The 23,722-nt window shown below is 41.9% G+C and overlaps 1 long non-coding RNA gene across 5 annotated transcripts in view; it reads right to left on the minus strand.

Moving 5' to 3' along the window:
- Nucleotides 1–15,256: 15,256 nt before the first annotated feature.
- Nucleotides 15,257–23,722, minus strand: part of LOC142492637 (uncharacterized) — an 81,155-nt gene continuing 72,689 nt past the window's right edge. For 2 of the 5 annotated variants that reach the window (XR_012800875.1, XR_012800866.1), the window contains exons 5-6: nucleotides 22,012–22,203; nucleotides 15,257–15,763 (exon numbers count right to left, since the gene is read on the minus strand). This is a non-coding gene — a long non-coding RNA (uncharacterized LOC142492637). Of the gene's footprint in view, nucleotides 15,764–19,012; nucleotides 19,232–20,109; nucleotides 20,197–22,011; nucleotides 22,204–23,722 lie in introns of those variants that run through there. The other 3 variants (XR_012800868.1, XR_012800871.1, XR_012800872.1) reach the window with 3 other exon arrangements.

Below are 23,722 nucleotides of genomic sequence, written 5' to 3' on the forward strand. Positions count from 1 at the left end.
TGATGCCACAATGTCTGCAAAAGTACAGAGTTGAAAGGCTCAGAGTCTCTGAGGTGTCAGGTTGAGAAGGGTAGCCAAAGTACCCCATCCTATTGTGAAGTCCGGGCCGTTGGCACATCGTTGCTTTCCAGACTTACTGTCACCAGGTAGAGGGGTTGGGTCCCATATGCTAAGTGGCAAAGGTGCAATGTTGGCACATGCCCTTAGCAGAATAGGAAGCCACCCCTGCTAGGTTTCTGAAGTATTGGCAAATCCGGGGTAGGTGGGAAAAGTTATTCCCACAGAGAGATTGGCTGCACTTGTTTGGTATAGGGTTCTGAACCCTATAAAAATTTCTGCAGCCAATCGGGAATCAGATTCATCTTAAGATTCATCAAGCTTCATAAGTTTCATCAAGATTTCAAGTGCCATTACAGCAGCCGCAGATTTGAGTACAGACCAAGGCTTTCGCAAGTAATTCCCGCTCCTGGGAAATTACTCCTACAGACTTTATTTTACAAGATTTCGTTCTGGAAACAAATTATTTCATTTGCCCCCATCCCAGTAAGTGTATTTTGACTGTAATTGTGGAACATCGTGTGTATGTCTTTTCGTGAAATAGATTACAATTTATTTTACCTCCATGCTTTGCTCAATCATATGATCCTGGTATAAATGTGTTGATAGACCTGGTCTCCCGTGACAGAGATAGAGAGAATTATCATTTTATTTCCCACGCTCTGATTGGCTACCGTACCATGTGAGACCGGCCATGTTTCTTTTAATGATGTCATCTTAAAAGCAATTGAAGCAAAGCCATTCTGATTGGCTGTGCTTTCATTGCCTTTAAATGACGTCATCATTTTTTTTTTCATCAGCCAAATCACATGTTTTTCACGGCCCAATCAGGACCGTGGGAAACATTTGACCAAAATGTGACATCATAGGCCTATAAAAGCCTATGTCGCCTCATTTTGAAGCTAGTCGCCGATGAGGGACCATCTCTCCTCCTAAGAAGAGAAGAAGGGCGTGGCGTAAGAAGATGGAAAAAAACCGGAAGAAGAGGGAAGAAGACCCCAGAAGACCCAGAAGACCCCAGAAGACCCCAAAGAAGAAAGAAGACACAGACGTGGATTTGTTATGGTTTTTTATTTTATGGCTTACCTGTGGATTGGTTCCTGTGCCTCCGGGTCACTTGGATTTCGGAGAGTGGACATCTAATGGTGAGTAAACAAAAGAAAAGTTTATTATTTCAACTTTTACAGGTTTTTATGATTTTTCATTCATGTCTTTTATTTTTTCACTCCCATTTAATGCCCGTTAATGTATCTATGTATATAATACATTCACGGACACTGAATGGGTGTATTGTATGTGAATTTTGTATGTAAATGCTTTGTATTTTATGCTGTATTATTGCCCCTGTATGTTATGTTTATCTATCTGTATGGATAGACATACAGGGATAATAATTGATTGTTTGGCTCATGTTTAGGTTCTTTTCATGTATGGATAAAGTATTTAGCATCTTTATTTTGTCATTGTTGTGAATAATGTAATTTGTATTTAGCTAAAGGCTTCTTTTTGGTAGTAAGATTAGAATGATGGTGGTTACTTTAAATTAGAATTGTTTTGGCAATGGTTTGGCTTTAGCAATTGAATAGGGAATTGTATAATTGATTTGTATTGTATTTTAATTGTTTCAGGAAATGGATTAATTGATTGATGCTAATTGTATTGATGTTGGTTACTTTCTAATTGATTTTCAGGATTGGTGGCTAGGGGACATTGTTCATAGTGTATTTTATTGTTACATATATTTTGCATAGTGTTATATGATGCACAGATTATTTGCATCATGTACACACTCAATGCAATTGTGTGACATTTCATAGACATTTGTGTAGCTGCAGTTTGGTTTTTTTATATTTGCAATAGCTGCTGGATTTATTTTAACATGCAATGTGGTGGTTTTAAGATAAAAAAATCATGTTTTGATTTGTGGATGTTTTATGTGTTTCATAATGGGCAAATAATATATTGTCCATATCTGGATAATAGTTATTTTGCACATTATTGTACTGTAGGTGTTGGGCGGGGAGGGGGGATGTATGTATAGGTCCGGTTTATTTATTTTACATAGAGGGTTGGTTACTTGGTTCTGCGTGAGACCTCTGGAGACCACCTGAGGTCTCCTCGGGTACCTCACGGGTATCAGGCTGGTGGTTCCACGGGTGACACCTGCGGGGATGAAGCGGTGGTCCCACATCTGTGGGGGCACCGCAGACCCGTAGTCTGCGGGGAGGAACTGGTGGTCCCACATCCGTGGGAGCACCGCGGACCCGTAGGTGCAGGGATGAAGCGGTGGTCCCACATCCGTGGGGGCACCGCGGACCCGTAGTGAGCACTCGTGAGTTCCCCAGACCCCCGTGAGAACCACCTGAGGCCCCGCAGATACCTGTGGGTTTGACCCGGGGCTCCCAGACATCCGCAGGCCTACAGTGGGGACCCAATTGTGGCCCACGGTGACCCAAGGAGACCACATGGGGGCCATGGCGCTTGGCGGGACCCACTAACAGGCCTCCAGAACCTGTGTGAAACAAGTTGCTGGTACCCTTTAGGTCTGTCAAGTGACCCGCCAGCCTGCCTGGGATTCGCGTGGGGCTGGGGTATGAACCCTGTATGTAAAAGAATAAATCATGTATTTATGGGGGGGCCCAGGGGGTGGGTTATGTATTTAATAAATAGAATGATGTTTATTGTGGGGCTGTGTATTGTTTTTATTGTGGGTACTGGGGGTGGGGAAGGGGGTATTGGACCCAAGGGTATGTGGGTAGGCCCCCCGGCTGGGTAGTGGGTGAGGGTGGTTAGGCCTCACAGGGTGGGGGATTAGTGTGGGAGGGTATGTAGGCCTCCCGAGTGGTGGGTGAGGGTGGGTTAACCTCTTAATGACTGTAGCGGTTAATAACCGCTATGGTGATTACGGGGTTAGAGGACATTACATTGGCTATTGTAATTGTTGTGCATGTTTTGCAGCACCGTAGGGGCATGGGCAGAATGAAGATGAGGATGAAGGTGGCTGCATCGGGGGTGCCTGTAAAAGGTAAGTGTAATATGTTTTGACTGTATTTATTGAATGTTATATGTATTTAAAATGGCCAAATGCATTATTATCCATATTTGGATAATAGTAATTTTGGCCATTACTGTATAGTATGTGTTAGGGGGGTGTATTTAGTTATAATTGTTGTTTTTTATTTTTGGAGGTGCAACATTGGTACCGCAGGCCCGCAGGGACCCCCGCACTCCCGCGGGGACCCCCGCTTGGTGAGCCGGGGACCCCCGGACCCCCGCGGGGTCAGCCGGCGACACCCGTGTGACCCCCGGGCTCCGTCGGGACCCCCGCGGGGTCATCCGGAGACACCCGCCGGCCTGCTGTATGGGTTTTGCGCATGCAAAAATAAAAAGCAAGAATTTTTTCTAAGTCCAGATTTCTTTGCGTCTACTCTGACCTGACGTGTTCTAATCAACGCAACTTTCGCGTTTGCTAAGGTTGCGTTGCTTAGTGCACCCCGCTTAAGGGCAGAATTTCATGCAAGCAGGGTTGCGATCGAGCAAAGTTGGACTTAGAAAAAATCCCTGAAAAAAGTCATTTTTTAGAGCGCAAAGTGCCTGTTTGCTTTGCTTAGTGCATCGGGTTGAGCCAAAAATCATGATCGAAGAGAACTTTGCGGTCTAAAAGTGACTTATCAGAGCTTAGTTCATAGCCCCTTAAAGACTTAATGGTTAGACTATACATTTTTGTGCAGCAGCTTACATCCTCTTGCTGAATCTGGACATTATTTACTGAGCCTTTGCTTTTTTCATTTATTTTGGTATTTTCCTTGTTATCGGCTTTGCATAGTCTGCTGGGGACGCAAGGTCTAGGCCTGAGGCCTGAGGATGAGGTTTTCACCCCGAAACATTGCCCCCCTAAATACCCTCCTCCATTTTGCTTTCCCCCCCCACACACACCTTTTCCCATTGTGGTTTCCCTTGTCCTTTTTTCCCTTCCCCTATGTTTTCCCCGCACCACTTTATTTGGGTGTATTTTTATTGCCCACATGTGTGACATTGTTCCAAATTATTAGATATTTTTGTCTTCATATTAAATTTTCATTTTGGCATATTCCTTGTTTGATATTTTTGTAAAGCGTCAGTGAGTGCTGGAACAATGTTGTACTAATAAAACATTTCCTTCTCTAAAAATACTTTTAGGTGTGTGCACATTTTACTCTTTATATTTCAATGTAATAAACTTGAAGTACATACAATACTGTACTTTTGTGTAATATTGGATAGTGCACACATGGACGGGAATAAGTGACAGGTTGCATTGAAGTTAGATTTTTAAGACACAATAACTCGCGATCGCCTACTTGCGTTTCTGGCCGGTATTGCAGACAACGCTAAATTTCAATTTCTGCACTCTTTCGGATTACGGATAAATAGCGTGAAAACTAAGAATTTCCGTGGCGCAGGATAGGAGCGGATTAGGATGCCGCAGAGGCCCCATGCGGCATGTGGCGCAGAACTGGCAGTTGCATCTGTAGTCCACATATTACAAGCATTGTAGATTTCTTTCAGACTTTTTGCTTCTTAGGGCCTCATGCAGAGAGCAGCGCTATTCAGAATTGGAGAGGGGAATAAAATTTAGCTTTATTGGAGAGTTTTTTTCTCCATATGCAGAAAGGGCATAAAACTGCATTTACAATCCTTTCTGCATATGGAGAGTTTCAACCAGCGCTATGAGCTTGAAACTAGTGGGAAAGAAATCGTTTTTTTTTTTTTTCTCCTCCACCGGCCGCGGAGCGCCAGCTTCATGGTGGAGAGGAAAAATTTTGAAAATCGCGCCATTTTTTTTGAAGCGAACAGCCACTAGATGGCGTTCGCGGCTCTCTGCATATGGCCGTTTTAAACACTGGAGAGATTAGGATCTCTCCAGCCGCACGGCGAGTTTCAAGAAAAAAAAAAATGGCGCTTTTTTAAAAACTTGCCATTATCTGCCTTTCTCAAGGCAGAATTCGCCAAAACATGCCGCTTTCCCTGTTAGCGCTGCTCTCTGCATGAGGCCCTTAATTAGCAATCCCAGGGTCTTAATGTTGTCGAGCCTTTTTGCTAGGTAAGCTGGTCTTTCTCCTGGTCCTACTGAAAGAATTCAACTGTTTGGAGAATCTACTTTGATGTACCATATGGTAAAGGAAAAACCCGGGCGCTACTCCACAGCTCAGTAAATAAGAAAAATTCACTTGTTCTTAATAAAACAACACAACCTTATGAGTCCTAAAAGGCTCTCATCTGTTTTTCGGTCTCCGTCTATGACTCTAACCCCATGAAGGATCTATCCAGGATCCTTAAGAAATACAGAAACAGAGGAGAAAAAGGGGGAGCACAGGTGGAGATACACTGAATGACAGATTACACAACTCTGGGATATACAGTAGAGGCAACTCTTATTCGAACAAAAACCAGTGGCAATTCCCCAAAAAAACCAGGAAACACCTTCCTTAAACTTTCCTTAAACTAGCCCCAGCATTTCTGCATTGATTAATGGCCTATCAGATTAACAGCGGGGGTCCCTGGCAGTCCCATTCAAACTGAATTGGACTGCCAGGGATCCCTGCTGTGTTAATCCTATGGGTCATTAGCCAATGCAGAAATGCCTTAAACGTGCCTCAAACTAGCCCAGAACATACCCAGCACATACCCAGCACATACCCAGAATGTAACCCGGCTAGTTTACGGCAAATGTTAGAATAAACGTTGCCTCTACTGTAAGTCCCCAAGTTAGTGAATGGGCTGATGGTGGAGTGTATAATATCAGAAATACTTACACGGCCTTGTGTAAGTGTTATCGCATCAAGGTTTCTTTTCTTTATCTTCTTCTCTCTGTGTCTTCTTTAAACCAAATTTGGGGACTATCCCAGAGTTGTGTAATCTGTCATTCAGTGTACCTCCACCTGTGCTCCCCCTTTTTCTCCTCTGTTGATGTACCGTATGTCAGAAATTAGCACTCAGTTTAACTCACATTATCGTAGTCTTTCTGTGAGTGGGTACCAAGGTGGAAATATAGTAAGGCACCTAGGTCTTCTAAATTACAAGAAATGTATTAAGCCAAAATGATCCAACGTTTTAGCCTTTATCAAGGTAAGATCTTCTATGAGTGGCTGCCATATTGTGTTATCCTTTACTACTATTTATGAGAGAAGCATATGTGGATTGTGGAGATTATACAATATAAATGCATGCTGTCAAAGACATTTTAAATATTAAAATAGAGACATACTGTAGCTAGTGGTGGAGATTGAGAGAGAGCTGCGAAGAGAGAGAGAGGTTGAGGCAGAGGAGACTGGTGAGGGAGAAGGCCCTGCAACCCCTGCTGGGCTTTATGGCCCAAGTTACAAAGCAGCAGTCTCAGTACTAAACCTTGAAACTAGAGATATGCATGAAAATGTAATAAAGTTTACAAACTAGACAAAATTTGAAATGAAAAATGTCATGAAAATCTGCAAACGTTACAATAAAAATTTGCTATGCTTTTAAAAGTGCATGTGTACATCACCTGGACCTTTTTTATACTGCTACTTTTGCAACATTCTGAAAAAAATTTACTTTTTTTAATTATGTTATTAGTTAGTGATTATTAGTGAACATTTTGCAAAGCAACTCAGACTTGAATTGCCCATAAGTGTTCTTTATCATTGTTTACGGTGGAGGGATATTTTCACTTTTGTACTTATAACTTACTTTTGTACGTGGTTTCTTGCTACAACCAGCTTCACAATGCAAGACCAGCAAAAATGTTCACACTCATGAGACTCTAATGGTCAAAACAGAAATGTGTAAGTAGGTTTACATTTCTTTAACCCAGACTTTGCTAAAAAAAAAAAAAAAAAAAAAAAAAAAAAAAAATGTGTAAAATAACAGGCAAAAGCTTATTGGAATCCTTGTTAAAGTGGGTAAAAATCAAAAACTGACACACTATGAATTCTCATTTGCATGTCATTACCCAGAATAATTTCTTGAAGTGGGAGCACAGTATTCTGTGCAATTATGGGGTAAAACAGGTTTGCAGACCTGGCTCAAACGTGTGAACGTGCTCAGTAGTGTTCTTTATCATTGCTGTATTCAAAAATGGAAGATTTGTTTGTGTGAAGCACGTTTGAAGATACACCACTTACAACTATTGTCCAATGTGAAAAAGTTCCATTCATGACAACTCTCTGCTGCCAATCCAGGAGCAAATAATTGTACCCAGATACCCAGATACATTTCCTTTACTTTGTACACAAACCTCTTGCATGGCACGGTATCAAAAGCCTTTGAAAAATGTTAGTAGATCACATCAGCTGTTTTACCCTGGTCTAAATTCCTTCTTACCTTCTCAAATAAATTTATTATCTCAGTTTGGAATGATCTAGTCCTCAGAAATCAATGCGGACTAATACTTAAAATGTTATCCAAAATGTATTCCTAAATATTATCCTTAAAAAAAACCCTTCATGTAGCTTCTTTACTATTGTTGTCCGATTTAAAGTAATTCTCTGGTATTGATCTAGCTACCTTAAAAAAACAAAAGCACCATTTACTGTATGTGCTGAACCCATTATGTATTACTGAGCCTGATAAAATGGAGTCCTTAAATATTAAATCAAATGTTTAAGGACTCCATTTCCACCAGTTCAGTACCACACAGCTGGAGTAAACAGACATTCCCATTTGTGTCAGTATGTACAGTGTAAGTGTGTAAGAACTGCAAACAACATCTGTTACTACTGAGGTTCTTGAAAATGTAAGCAATTCTTCTACACCCTGCTTATCTTAGAACATGTCCACCTAATTAACAAAGAAGATAAATAAATAACATGCAGTAGACTGGTGTTAAAAAAAGTTAAATTAGTTTCACTCTTCTTTCTCTTTTTGCTTGCAATAGAAGAGGTGCTATGTGCTGACAACGGGGCGCTAACAGTACCAATTTTGCTTGTAGAACAAGGGGAGATAAGTAATGCTTGGGGTGTAGGATTTGTTGATGACACTATTGACTTGAGTGAGATCATTCTGAGACAGCAGATGTAAGTCTGATCACTTAAATGCCTTGTTGGACAATATTCACACGTTTATCAATAGCTGTAGTAATCTGGGGTGTTGGTGATGTACAACTCTTGCTATCGGAGGCATGATAACCTTGCTATCTTAATTCCTCATCCTACTCGTGACAAATTGATGGATAAGTCATGGCACAGTGCTCTTCTCAGATTGTGGTGGCTCAGGAGTAGGTGCATTATTTAGTTTCACTATTAAAGTGTCTGCTCTGTTTTATCCGTGCTTATAATATATAGAGAACAATCTATCAAACTGTTCTCTAATGCAAAAAAAACAAATCCTCTTGTTTTCAATCCGTTGTTTTGATGCAGTGTTTTTTTACATTCTTCGGTATCAGTTGTTCATCAGTGGATCATTCATGCAAATTTGCTATAGACAAGGTTTTCTAATTATTTTCATTTTTTAGCACCAGCAAATTATTAATAAAATCAATTATTTACAGTACTTTTAATGTTCAACATTACTGATTTATGTTCATCAAAAGATTCAATTTCTTCTTTCTTCTTCAATTATATTTGTGTCTAGCAAATCATTTGCACTTGTAAAATGACCTCCAATGTGGTAAAACAGTTAAATTAATATATTTATCTGTTATCAAATGTCCTTTTCTTTCCCTTACCTTTACTTATTACTACCATGTGCCTCCCACATAGTCATGTAATATTGTTAAAAGCCTTAATAACATGTTTTGTTTGTACTACAGCTGTTACTTTGGTAGTACTGTAAGATGATGCCCTAACATAGTTACAGTGCGGTTTTATTGTTCTTGTACGTCACAAACATTCTACCCATTAAATCCCATTCCATATTAGATTTGAAGGTTTTGTATTTACATGAGTTTACTTGTAGTTCTTCCTTACAAAATGTTCTCTGAATAATGTTTTTGTTCAATGCAACACACTTTACATGTACATCAGCTGCTTCTTCATGTGAAGAGTGGCTAATTGGTAGGTAAAGGTAAAAACTCCTTAAAGATGCCAGTGCTTTTTCGGGAACCAAGAGACAAACACTATTGAAATAAAACAGAGGTTACCTAAGGGTTTGCAGTAAGAAGTGAAAATGGCAACATTAGAGACAAGCTCTGTATCTGTACTCAGAAAAGTGCATTAGAAGCCATAATATGCTTATGTAATATATCCAAACGTAACATCAAGTCCACATGAATTGCAGGTAGTTTATCCAATAAAGATTTGCTTGTGAGACTAGTCAGATAAAGCTCCAATTACAGGGAGGAATAATAAGAAACCAACACCAGGGTTTACCAGACTGTTCAAAATAAATAAACAGTTGGACCCCAGATTATAAATTCATAAACAGAAAACACTCCCCTGGGGCTAGACTAGAACGTAGTAAAGTACTATAGTAACATTCAGACAGTATGAATGAAAGTACTCGCACTTAGCAATTAGTCCTGTAGTCCTGTATTCAGAGTGCGCCTGTAGCATGAGGGTTAGAACGCTTTATACATAGGAGGAAGGTGCAAACAGTGCACTGCTTGTGGGATGTAGAGAAAAGTACGCGACGGTGGCTGGATCACATTTGAATAAAAATAGCTTCTTTATTCAGAATCTTGACAAAAACCAATGTTCACATTGCGCTGTGAGAGGTACTCTGACGCGTTTCGGCCTCACTGCGCTTTGTCAAAGAGTATAATCCCTCTCCATAAGTGCCAGTATATGTAGGGAGTCCCCCACCACAAGCCCCGCTCACATCGTGATGACACAAAGGCAACCGCCAATGGGAGCCACGTAGGGGTGGATAAAAACTTGCTGAGCAGCCCCCGCCCACACCATGACAACCCAACAGCAACCGCTAATAAGAGCCACACAGGGGCGGATCCAAGGACCATCAGGCAGCTCCCGCCCCCCCCCCCCTGGTGACTGACACAAAGGAAACCGCCAATGGGAGCCGCGAAGGGGTGGATGCAGTCTCGCCAAGCAGCCCCCGTCCACACCGTTGCCACACAACAGCAACCGCCAATAAGAGCCACACAGGGGCGGATGCAAGGACCATCAGGCAGCTCCCGGCAACAACCCCCCCCCCCCCCCCCCGGTGACTCACACAATCACCACCAACGTGATCTTCTTTTTTCTACATCCCACAAGCAGTGCACTGTTTGCACCTTCCTCCTAGGGATACAGAGAAGTGAAGTATGTGCTCTATATTTATTTATTTATTTATAAAATATTTTACCAGGAAGTAATACATTGGGAGTTACCTCTCGTTTTCAAGTGTGTCCTGGGCATAGAGTTAAATGACAAACACATAGTTACAAATACATAGTTACATAAGTGAACAGGGTATACATTATATACAAGACATTGCATGTACAGTTAAGATACTATATTTTATGGGTGTATGTAACAGTTACAGACCAGATTAAAATGTGAGACAGTTTTGGTTTTAAAAGAACTTAAACTGATGGAAGATGTGTGAGTCTCCGGTAGGTTGTTCCCATTTTGGGATGCACGGTAAGAGGAGGAGCCCCGGATACCTTGTTGATCCTTGGGACCATGAACAGTATTTTGGAGTCTGATCTCAGATGATAAGTGCTGTATGTAGTAGAGGTGAGGAGCTTGTTCAGATAGATGGGTAGCTTAGACAGAAAGTTTTTGAAGGCAAGACAGGAAAGGTGAACTTTGCGCCTAGACTCAAGTGATGACCAATCTAGTTCTTTGAGCATTTCGCAATGATGTATATTGTAGTTGCATTGGAGAACAAAACGGCATATTGAACTGTAGAGGGTGGGTTTGGAGTGCCGAGCCGTATACTATGTCTCCATAGTCGATAATTGGCATTAGCATCTGCTGTGCGATACGCTTTGTGACCAGCAGGCTTAGGGAGTATTTGTTCCTGTATAGTACACCTAGTTTGGTATAGGTTTTGGATGTCAGGGTATCAATGTGCATCCCGAATGTTAAGTGGGAGTCAAACCATATACCCAGGTATTTAAAACTAGTAACAGGAGTTAGGGTGGTGTTAGCGTTGGTTCTGATCTGGAGCTCAGTCACTGGAAGCTTTAAGAATTTAGTCTTGGTCCCAAATACCATTGTTACAGTCTTGTCAATATTTAAAAACAGTTTGTTTTGGGAAATCCAGTTTTTGAATCTCAAAAATTCAGACTGAATTATGTGTTCAAGGTCGGAGAGGCTATGGCTGTGTGCATATAGGATTGTGTCATCTGCATACATGTGTATTGAAGCTTCCTTACAAGCTGTGGGAAGATCATTGATGAACACTGAGAAGAGTAAGGGCCCCAGAACAGAGCCTCGCAGTACACCACAGGTGATATCCAAGGGGTTGGAGTTAGAGCCTGAGATGGACACATGTTGGGATCTACCTGATAGGTAGGACTGAAACCAGTTTAAAGCATGCTTCCCTATTCCAGAGCACTGGAGTTTGTTAAGCAGGATAGCATGATCAACAGTATCAAAAGCCTTTGCAAAATCAAGGAATATTGCACCAGTGAGTTGTCCCCATTCCATTCCACACTGGATTTCATTGCAAACTTTTAGCAGGGTAGTACGATGGAGTGTTTGGGGCGAAAGCCTGATTGGAATTGACTAGGGAAATTTGTCTTGGTATAGTAATCGCTAAATTGGGAGTGAACACATTTCCCCATGACTTTGGATAGTATTGGGAGAAGAGAGATTGGCCTGTAGTTTGAGACAGTGTTTTTGTCCCCACTTTTGAAGATTGGGACAACTTTGGCAGTTTTCCAGGTCTTAGGGATATGACCTGCAGACAGGATAAAGTTGATTATGGAAGCAATTGGTTTGGCAATGGCTGGGACACTAAGTCTTAGGAACTTAGATTGTAGTAAATCAGGTCCACATTGGCTGCTTAGTTTCAATTTGAGGAGGGCTTGTGTAATCTCCTCTTCGGATACTGGGCCAAATTGAAAATTGTGGGCAGTGTTGGGAGAGGGTGGGGCTATATAGGTACTTCCAGGATGAGATTAATATTTGTGGTTTGGGTTGCGTTTTGCTAATAAGTTAGTAGCACACCCAACAAAGTAGTCATTGAATGCATTTGCAATGTCAGTGAGATTTGTCAGACTAATATCCCCCTTAATGATATTACTTGGTTGTTGATTGTTAGAAGGCTGGAATATATTGTTGATAACCTTCCAGAAGTTAGCTGGGTTTGATGTATTCTGTAGGAGAGTGGTTCTAGTCTTTCTTTTTTTCATTGTTACTACCACGTTTTCTAAGCTCTTGTTTTGGGCTTTACATAATAGAAAATAATGGTAACGCTGTCTGTATTGCTCTGTATTTCTCTGACAGCTGTTCTACCTTGTATAAAAATATGCACTATCTTTGCAGTGTACTGTGATAGGTTAATAATTCTGAAAACTGCCCTGTGCTTTTTTTTCTTCAAGGTGCTTTCTTTGTTGAAAATAAATTGAGTATTGTTAAATTGCTTCTCACTTATACAGTACATTAAAAACATTATTTTGGAAGCTTCAGACATGTTTCCTTGTTAATGAAGAGAGAGATGACAGCTGGCACACAATACCCTTCATTTTACTGTCACTATACTTCATCTTACAATGTATATTTTGTAACTGGTTAGGAGCTGTGTCAAAATTAATTTAAAGTGCTGATTAGCAACATTGCAACCTACTTATAGAGGAGTTTCTATTTTTTAATGTTTTGCACAACACTGGTAAAACTGAGCACCTTTTCTATGTAGAGCCGAATAATCTAAAATAACATTACTTCCGATACCAGTAATTCTTGTGAGTTTGCATCACACTGCAGAAACACACTGTGTTTTTACTTAGTATCTAACAGACTGAATAACGGCATTATTACATACAACTTAAGATGTTTCCTTTTTTGCCTTACCATGATTAATAATTTCTAGGTCGGATATTTTCCTGTGTTTTTCTCTGTTTATAAGTACAGTATATATCTAAAATTTCAGAATCTGAGCTACTCATTGGCCACAGAGTCTGGTTTCTAACTATTTGAAATAACATTACAAAATATCATATCAACAAAGAATATATCTGTATAGAAAAATGATCTGTATAATTTTCTGGGATGGAAAAGTTCCATTCGCCTAAAACTGCTCTCTATTCTGACTTCTGACAATGTGGTGGGGGGAGAGAGGAGGGTGTGTCTCACTGTCAATATGTCAGTGAGTGCATCTCTGTGTGTCAGTGAATGTGAGTCAAAATGTAACTGAGTGTGTGCCAGTGTATGTATGTGTGTGTTAATGAGTGTGCACCTGTGTGTCAGTGAGTGTGTGTGTCAGTAAGTTCAGCAAGTGTGTAAGTGCGTGTGGGTGTCAGTGAGTGTGTGCATCACAGATACACACTGACACACACACACACACACACACTGTGACACAGAGCCCACTCCTTAAATTACATTCTGGCTTCTACACATTTCTGCATGGCTGCTAAGTTTTCAATGTTTTTGTCCATCCCTCATAAATGAAAATCATGATGATTTAGCAGTATTTTTAAAGGCTGCATTTCTACTCTTTCTTCCCACATTATTTCGGCTGCTGCAGTTTCTCGCTGCTTTATTCAATTTCACTCTCAGTGCTCTAGACTAGAGCCACACATCTCTTTATTTCAGTAATGTTCCCTCTTCTACATCTCTCTTTTTCCGTTATAAATATGTACAACATGTGCCTTTTGTTGTACAACTTCACAGGTTATATTGTCTTTGCTATTACAGTAGCTTCTTTCAATTTGACATCCAACCACACTAACAACTAAGGAATCCTTTTCACCATCACTGTAAATATATATATATTTACAAAAGCAACTGTCGTGGGCAGATGTAACACAGGGCTCTTAAATTCTCACTCCCAAGATAGTTACCTGAGATACACATAGTACTATTTCTTACAGAGAAAGGGAGAGAAAAAAATGATTGGTTTTGTGCAGCCTTTGTATAAATGTCAGAAACTCAATACCCTCTGAAGAAACTATTTCCAGAGGAATACATCATAAAAAGGTGAAAGATATACCAATTATTCTTAATATAATGTGCTTGTCTATTTAATGGATTGTTTCACATTAGCGCTGCAAAAACTGGCAAAGAAAACAAAAATAAACTTATTTTAATCGCTTATGAACAATATTGATTAAAAGCTATAATGAAAATCTGAAGACCTCCATTTGAATTAAATAAACACACAACGCATCTTTGGGAAACAAGTCCAGGCTATGCCAAGCTGCCAGAAATCTTGAGCCTGCCACCACATTGCCACAGCTCTTGATTCCCCCGATTTTGTTGGAACGCCGGAAAAGCAGATGCAATATTGACAATAGGAAACACTCTCCAAACCAAATAGCCATGAATGGACATGACGCACGCTATACCAACCGTTATAATTCAACTCACTAAATAATTGGGGCCCAAAGGCTAGCAAACCAAGCTGTGAGAAATTACACACACTTAAAATATATAGACATTCATATACAGTATATGTATTTTCCTTTTTTTAATATAAATAAATAACAACAAACAAAAAAAAGAGGAAAAGGGGGAGAGACTGCTTGACTGGAAGGCAAGGAGGTAAGAGGTCTTCTTCATGTGACAAATAAAGATATACATACATAGTGCTTTTTTTATAAAACAAAAAAGAAGAGGTGCCGGTACTCAGGTCCACAGACAGCTTTCTCGGGGCCCAGAAATAGAGATTCCACTCCCTCCTGCTATCAACAGCCTTGTGAGACCCCCACCCCTCTCTATCTCACTCTCACACCTCTCTCACCCACCCCTTCTCTCTCACCCCCCCCTCCACCGACTCTCTCATCCAAGCTACCTACCTCCCTCTCTCTCCCCCACCTCTCTCTCTCTCTCCCTCCCTCTCACCTACCTCTCTCTCTCCCCTATCACTCTCTCACCCACCTCTCTCTCTCTCTTTCTCTCACCTCCCTCTCTACCTCTCTCTCATACACCTCCCTGTCTCTCTCTCCCACCCACCTCCCTCTCTGTCACCCACCTCAATCTCTCTCTCTCATCCACCTACCTCTCTCTCTCACCCACCTCCCTCTCTCACCCACTCTCCCTCTCTCCCTCCCTCACCCATATCCCCTTCTCCCACCTCCATCTCTCTCTTACCAATCTCTCTCTCACGCACCTCACTCTCTCCCACACCTCAGCCCCCCCAAACTCAATAACCTCCCTTCCCCCCAAAAAACATGTAAGAGACATGTGCAGAGGTACAACCATAAAGACATATTTGGGGAAAATAAACCATGGATTTCATTCGCCTGTACTGTAGCTTTAAGCAATACATTTAAGGAAGTACACAAATAAACAAACATCCTATCCCTTTGTAAGGGTTAGCTCGCTTTCCCAGTCCCTATCTTCAGGGCTGGGAGGATAAACCTCTTGCCAACCTATAACTCCAAAGTCCAAAGAGGTACATGTAACCAGGCTGCCCTTTATGTCAGTGTCTGGGCTGGTGTCCGTTTGGGGTTCCAGGGTCTGCGGTGCCCTGAGGATCTTGCTGGCAGCACAGTCCTGTGCTCAAGACCACTTCTTCCTGGGAATCTCTTCTGGCAACACAATCCCTCTCTGCTCAAGAAATCTCCCCAGCAGTTCAAGCAGGAGGCTTTTCACCCTGCCTGATGAGAATGTGCTCCATCCCTGCAAATATATAGCCTTTTTGTCTGTGAAAGAGTTGATGTTATAATCAACAATACCTTATAGTCTGATTCTTTTATACATAACATACTCCTTGCAATGGATAATTTGGCTAATTCTGCTCTACAATTACAGCAACTTTGCCCAAATAGCAATAATAGATACTGTTCCATTTAAAATCAATCAAATGTCCATGACCAATTGCACCTTTTCACCATAACTTTTAGGACTATACCTCATACATTTTGTGTTTTAGTATTCTACCCATATATTATTTTTGTAGGTTGTGATAATTCTAGGTTGGATCAGCATGTATACACAAACCTAGAAACTTACAAATCTGTTCCTAAGGAGTTTTGAACAAAATCTTACATTTAAGAAAAATAAATGTCTAGGAGAATCAATTGCTTTTTGGTGCTGACAGGAATATTTATACTATTACTATTCATTGTCTTTTCAAATTAATGTATACTGCTTTGTTGTTTTTCATTATATTTCTCTTCTAACTGTTTGTATTGATATTACTAGTTGTGTAAGTAAGAAAATAAGATTCAGCTGTGGTGATAAAGTCTCTCTTTATATTAATCAATCTTGTTTTTATTGTTTCTGCAATAGCCTCATTCACCACATGATCATTATATAGAGCAATGGAAATAATGTCAATAGTGATTTTATTGCCAATTCAAAATCATCTAGTACTTATAAATGTTTCAGTTTGTCACATATTTGCAAATAAATCTGCTCCCCGACCTGTAACATTTCCTGCATTTGTATGATTTGGTCATTGCTGTTGCTTTCTTTGATTCAAAATGTGTGGGGATGTATAAAGCAGTTTATAAGTCTACAATGAGAATGAGCATCTACATACAGTCGAAGCTGCAGCAAAACGCCAGAGGATTGGACTGATTTCCCAAAATACGTTTGGTTCACCAGATATCAAAAACTTATATGTCACTATACCAGATCTTCCATCTAACATGACCTGGTCAATTACTAGTCCAGGGGTCGACAACCTGCGGCTCCCGAGCCGCACGTGGCTTTTCCTGCACCTACATGCGTCTCTCCACTGTCCGCAGGTTGCCACTCCCAAGCTGCTGCCACTCTCCTCACTGTGCTGCTGGCAACTGCAGACAGGCCTGGTCGGTGCTGGTTGGGCCTACAGTTGCCGCCGGGCATTTTCCCAGCTACTGGCTTGCCTCCTGCACTGTCCCACGCCAGGCTCTCTCATGCCGGCGCACGCCGAAACGGTGCCCCCGCAACTTCCAGCACACGCCAATGTCATAGAGTGGCCCACGTGGGACGGTGAAGGAATCAGGCCAGCAGCTGGAGAGATGCCCAGCGGAAACAAGAGGCCCAATCAGCACTGACCAGGCCCCTCCCGCAGCCACCGGCAGCACAGTAAGGGAGAGAGGCAGGACCAAAGTAATTGTGTGTGTGTTAGTTAGTTAGTTAGTTAGTTAGTGAATATATATATATACAGCTAAACCCCGTTATAACGCGGTCCTCGGGGTCCACCCCGAGACCACTGCGTTACTAACGGGGTCGCGCTAATTAAAAAAAAAAAATGGCCGCCGCATCAGTGCATATAGTATTTACCCCGCGGTCCCGGCTTCCCCCTGTCACCGCGTGACAGGAGATGGGAGGGGGGATGCCCCTCCGGCTTCCGCTTCCCCTGTCACCGCGTGACAGGAGATGGGAGGGGGGATTCCCCTCCGGTCCGGCTCCCCCTGCCACCGCGTGACAGGAGATGGGAGGGAGGATTCCCCTCCGGTCCGGCTCCCCCTGCCACAGCGTGACAGGAGATGGGAGGGGGGATTCCCCTCCGGTTCCGGCTTCCCCTGCCACCGCGGTACAGGAGATGGGAGGGGGGATGCCCCTCCGGCTTCCGCTTCCCCTGTCACCGCGTGACAGGAGATGGGTGGGGGGATTCCCCTCCGGTCCGGCTCCCCCCGCCGCAGCACAGGGCCCTCGCGCCGCAATACAGGGCCCCCTGGCCCTGCCGTATCGCAGGGTCGTCCTGCCCTCCCCCCCCTTCCCCCCCGCGCTGCACCGGGCCATCCCACCAGCCCCCGCAGCATCGGGGGCCCCCGCAGCAGCCATCATCCCCCTCCACCGCAGCACCACCCCCACCCTGCAGCCACATGCCTCAAAAATCATCCCCAAGGTAAGGTAAGGCTGATTTATGTATAAGTGTAGTGTGTGTGTGTGTGTGTGTGTGTCAGTGTGAGCAGTGTGTGTGCAGTGTGCAGTGTGCAGTGTGAGCAATGAGCAGTGTGTCAGTGTGTGCAGTGTGAGCAATGAGCAGTGTGTCAGTGTGTGCAGTGTGAGCAGTGTGCAGTGTGTGTCAGTGTGAGCAGTGTGTGTGCAGTGTGAGCAATGAGCAGTGTGTCAGTGTGTGCAGTGTGAGCAATGAGCAGTGTGTGTCAGTGTGAGCAGTGTGTGTGCAGTGTGAGGTGTGTGCAGTGTGAGCAATGAGCAGTGTGTGTCAGTGTGAGCAGTGTGTGTGCAGTGTGAGCAATGAGCAGTGTGTGTGCAGTGTGCAGTGTGTGTGTAGTGTGTCAGTGTGTGCAGTGTGAGCAATGAGCAGTGTGTGTGCAGTGTGTGTGCAGTGTGTCAGTGTGTGCAATGAGCAGTGTGTGTGCAGTGTGCAGTGTGTGTCAGTGTGAGCAGTGTGTGTGCAGTGTGAGCAATGAGCAGTGTGTGTGTAGTGTGTCAGTGTGTGCAGTGTGAGCAATGAGCAGTGTGTGTGCAGTGTGCAGTGTGTGTCAGTGTGAGCAGTGTGTGTGCAGTGTGAGCAATGAGCAGTGTGTGTGTAGTGTGTCAGTGTGTGCAGTGTGAGCAATGAGCAGTGTGTGTGCAGTCTGCAGTGTGTGTGCAGTGTGTGTGCAGTGTGTCAGTGTGTGCAATGAGCAGTGTGTGTGCAGTGTGTGTGCAGTGTGAGCAATGAGCAGTGTGTGTGCAGTGAGTGTGTGCAGTGTGTGCAGTGTGCAAAAAACGGGAGCCATGGGAAAACCGCGTTATAACCGAATCGCGGTATAGCGAGGCGCGTTATAACGGGGGTATGTATATATATATATATATATGTGTATTTGGGGGGTAGTGTGTGTATTTGGGGGTAGTGTATGTATGTATGTATATTTGTAAATGACAAACTGTTTTGCACAGAAAAACAATAAAAAAAGAAAATAAAGGTACTTATTATTGTGAGATGCATTTTATTCACCTACATATGTTTTCCTTTCCTTAATTCTGATTAAAGTAAGTTTGTTGTATGTTAATGCTTACTGTATACAATGTATACCTATTCGTGTGTGTACAGTATATGTGTGTTTGTGGGGGTGTAATATTCATGCATGTGTTTCAACTCTCTGAATATTTTGGACAAAGTCATTGTTTATAAAACGACTCTTCTTCCTAGAAAGGTTGCAGACTAGTCTCTGTGGGTCCTCATTCTCCATTCACAGACATCGGTGAAGATAACTGCATAATTGTTCCTAGATCAACATATTTCCATTTTGATAAATAAAATACTTATGAACAGTAGCTCTATTACTATACTGAAGAGCTGAACACAGAAGAATATGCCAGGATCAATATATTTGATACTAAAGACCTAACAATCAGAGATACTGTACTATTGGTAAATAATATGACTTGTGGCTAAGCCATAGAGATGAAGGGCCGGTTTTACAATTTCCCTGTCCATATGCATTTACCTTTTGTCACCCTTGCCTTCTCCTCTTGCAGCGTCCCAACACATTTCCATGACAACGGGGCACCACGTTGTCATAGCAATGCATCATCAAGTGACGTTGTGGCATTATTTGATGCTGCAGAAGGAGGAGGGCGATGCTGCAGGAGAAGGTAAGAGACCTTTACAGAGGCCCCCTGCTCTCTCTCTGCAATCAATTTAATTGTTGTGGAGAAGAGAATGGGGCTTCTGTATCAGCAGCACCGGCCCCTCTGAAATTCGTTGTCCCTTGAAATTTGCAACCCCGGCTTGGGCATAGTAGGCCATGCCTTGAGACATGTAGTGACTTGCTGAAAGCTAGATAAAATGAATGTAACCAAGGCTGTGATCAGACTTAGAAGCTTCAGAATCCAGCATCTGAACCATTTTAAAATACTCCCTCCAATAGTAATGACCATGTTAATGATTTACAGTAAAATTCTAAATATTTTACACAAATTGGTTGGATTGATTCATTGGGATTGAAGCTGGTGAATGCCCTTGTATGTGTGTTTGTCCTTCTCATCTTTCTCTATGTAAGTTTTATGTGCAGCAAAACCTTGATCCAGAAGTGTATTGCACCTCCACCGACGCAATGATTTGTCTCTCTTTTCCAGCATGTCCCCTTATTTACTTACTTTGCGGATGAAAATAAATACAGATGCCCACTAGGCTTTGCTCAATCCAATTTCTGTCAACATTTTGTGATCTTTTGTAACCTGTCTTACCCTGCATTAAAAGGGAAATCACATGTTTAAGGGGTCTCATCTGGGTAAGTGATGACCTTTTCCCCAAAATCTAATACATACTGTATAAGTATTTTTAACTTATTTAGATTTGGGAGGGGTTTTATTTCCTCTGAATACTACTGTACTTTAGGGTGATTACACAGTTGTGAAGATTTAATGTGACGAAGGTGGGAGGGTCACCCAGGTGCGTGTGTCAAGCCATAAGGATCATAAGTCAGGCACAGGAATCAAAGCAGTAATTTTGTCTGCTTCCACATTTTGAGTGAATGGAGTCTGTGAGCTCCATGCAAGGTTGATGTTTGTGCAGTCGCTCCCAGTAGAAATTAGCCCCTACCAATTCTCAGAAATAGCTGACCCTCAGAATATGTGACGTATCGGGGTAGGGAACCACTTCCCTTATCTCACAGCTGCGCACCCAAGGCTGCAAAATGTTTACTGTTCAATCGGGAAACCACAACCCCCAGACGTAGGCAGAAATATGTAGAGTAAAGGTAATTTGCACAAAATATAAGGTTTTTTTAACACTACACTGGCGACACACTTTATTCGAGCTTGGCTAGTCCCACGAATTCGGGTATACCCGGGTGTATTGAGGTTTGTGACTGTTTTCTGCCCGAGTGCATTGAGGTATTTTCCAAGCAGGGATTGAAGCATTTTATTCCTGCTGGCTGCAATACTGCACAGTATATATATATATACTGCATTACAATTCATGAATTTATGCCATCTGGTAGACACGCGAAGCATTGCAGCCTATTAAATCCTAATCATTAACATTTAACAGATCAGCCGCCCATCAGCCAGGCATGAACCCAGGCTGGGAAGGCAAATGCAACGGGGCTTGTCAGAGGTGAGGAGCGGCGCATTCCAGGTATCTGCCAGGTACATACCGGGTATTTGCTCGAATAAAGTGTGTCGGTGCAGTATTTGTATAATTTCTGTGTTTTTTCATTTACTAAGTAGGCCCCCTCTAAGAGACGTATAAGATAATTGAGGAATGGGAGTATCAATTTAAATTTATTTTCAGGGAATTTTACTGAACTACTAAAGTACTAAATCGAGTGCCACTGTTAAATGAAGTTACAGTAGGTGGATTTTATATAAATTATATTGGGAACAACAATCAATCTATGGGTCAGGTACCTCCACCAACCAACACAACTTGTGTAAAAATGTATTTACAGCCCGGAGTTACAAATGTACAGGGAGGATGTGGCTTTAATTTTACAGTTTTAATTAATACATTAAAAAGTGCTTGCAAAAAATCTAGTTTAGCCAGAGGAATATATTGGCTTTGTGGAAAATGGGCCTACAGAGTATTACCATGTGGTTGGACAGGATCATGCTATCTAGGAAAAGTGGTTAGAGCATATACATTCACTAAGGAATTACCCACTAGCAGAATCAGAAACAGAAGAGATACACCCAATACACAAGGGTTAAAAAGTAGTCTATGGAAAGAACAATTTGAGGCGAGCTTATTCCCAAATGTAGGAGTTGGGTTACTGTATGACAGGTTCAATGTACTTACAGATGTACTAGATGATGTCCTCAATCATACAACCACAGCTATTAACTCACTAAGCCAAGAACAGGTTCAGATCAGACTACTGGCCCTACAGAATAGAATGGCTCTAGACTATATTTTAGCCTCAAAGGGGGTGTCTGTGCCCTAATTAAAGAACCATGGTGTGTGTTTATCCAAGATCAGAGTGGTACGGTTGAACACGAATTAGAGAAAATAGGCGAGATACAGGAAAGACTGAGAAAAGGAGGAGATGAGAGTTGGGATCACCTGGGGCATGATGGTTGGATTGGTTCACTGGGATTGAAGCTGGTGAATGCCCTTGTATGTGTGTTTGTCCTTCTCATCTTTCTCTATGTAAGTTTTATGTGCAGCAAAACCTTGATCAAAAAGTGTATTGCACATCCACCGACGCAATGCCTCTTTTCAACAATGAAGATGTCGGCAGTCCCACAGAAGAAGCTGCAGAAGAAATCAATTTGGTCAATATAATAGCCGCCGGAAATTAATCAGTCTACCCAAGTTATGCACAATTGGACCACACTTTGGTCCAGTAGGACTATGAAATGGTTAACAATTATCCTTAAGTAGACTGTCTCTTTAAGAATAAAAAGGGGGAACTGAGAAGATTGGATGTAGAAAGGTGGGGGGTCACCCAAGTGCGTATGTCAAGCCATAAGGATCATAAGTGAGGCACAGAAACCAAAGCAGTCATTTTGTCTGTTTCCACATTTTAAGTGAATGAAGTCTGTGAGTTGTATGCAACGTTGATGTTTGTGCAGTCGCTCCCAGTAGAAATTAGCCCCCACCAATTCTCAGAAATAGCTGACCCTCAGAATATGTGATGTAAATATGTAGCGTAAAGGTCGTTTGCACGAAATATACTTTTTTTTAGCACTATTTGTATAATTTCTGTGTTTTACCATTTACTAAGTAGGCCCCCTCTAAGGGGCGTATTACGCACTGTCATTTATCTTTTTGCCAGAGAGCTTTTTCAAAGCTGTCTCCCTGCATACTGTATGCTTGTACAATGAAACTCACCTGATTATTCTGAATGAACCCTAATTGTATTACTTTTTTCTCGCTTTCACACAGTGTGTTCAGCAAGTGCTTGTACAGCCAGAGTCCCCCTCCCAAAGTCCCCTTATCTTTATCGATTCTCTGAAAAGGACAGGGTTAGGTAAGGATAAAGTAAATGCTTGATTGATGAGCACTTTCCCATTTAGAGGCCCCTAAGAAATTCAACTGTCCAACTGTGGGATTGCACTTTTAATAATAGTCTGGAGTCTCAGGTGGTATCCTTCAATATGGTAAACATTTCATGAAAGTGTGAAATCTCACCTACGTCTCTTGTCATGTTCCAAGTGAACCTGAGTTCTGTGCAACACTTTTCTTCTTTTAATATCAATTAGAAGATAAAAAGTTACATTGCTATAATTCATTACTAACCTGTAGATTTGTACAGAACAAAATACTTTATTTACTGTTTTAGGAAGAGCTGCTTCTCGTTTTACAGAAGCACATCACTAATAACATTTTGTTCTTTTAACAATAATTTGTTCTTTTCTAATCATTTTTAAAATGTAGTAAATCCTCATCTGTTTTAGTTTTCCAGCCGTTTTAGTAGCCAGTTTCTCTTAACTCTTCAAGGTGAACTTGGATCAAAGAGTATTTTTAGCGCTCAGATTCATCAGTTAAAGGTCAAGATTTCCACAAAATTGTCTATTTGAACATGGTGTCCCTTCCTTGTTTTGGATTAGAGGAAAGAGATTGGAACTGACTTCTGTTGATTTGAGATAGTTACTTTTGATCACTGTTGCTTAAATTGCTGTGACTCTGGAAGTACTAAGCTGCTTTCTGCTAGCAGTGACAAGTTCTGTTCCTCAAACCACAGCCCATTGAAATTGAGAAAAGATAAAGCAACACACAAGGAATAGGACCAACATGCACTGATTGCTTTTGGAGAATCAATAGCTGGCCC

The sequence above is a fragment of the Ascaphus truei genome, chromosome 1 (genome assembly GCF_040206685.1).
Source record: "Ascaphus truei isolate aAscTru1 chromosome 1, aAscTru1.hap1, whole genome shotgun sequence".
In the NCBI taxonomy this organism is placed as follows: domain Eukaryota; kingdom Metazoa; phylum Chordata; class Amphibia; order Anura; family Ascaphidae; genus Ascaphus; species Ascaphus truei.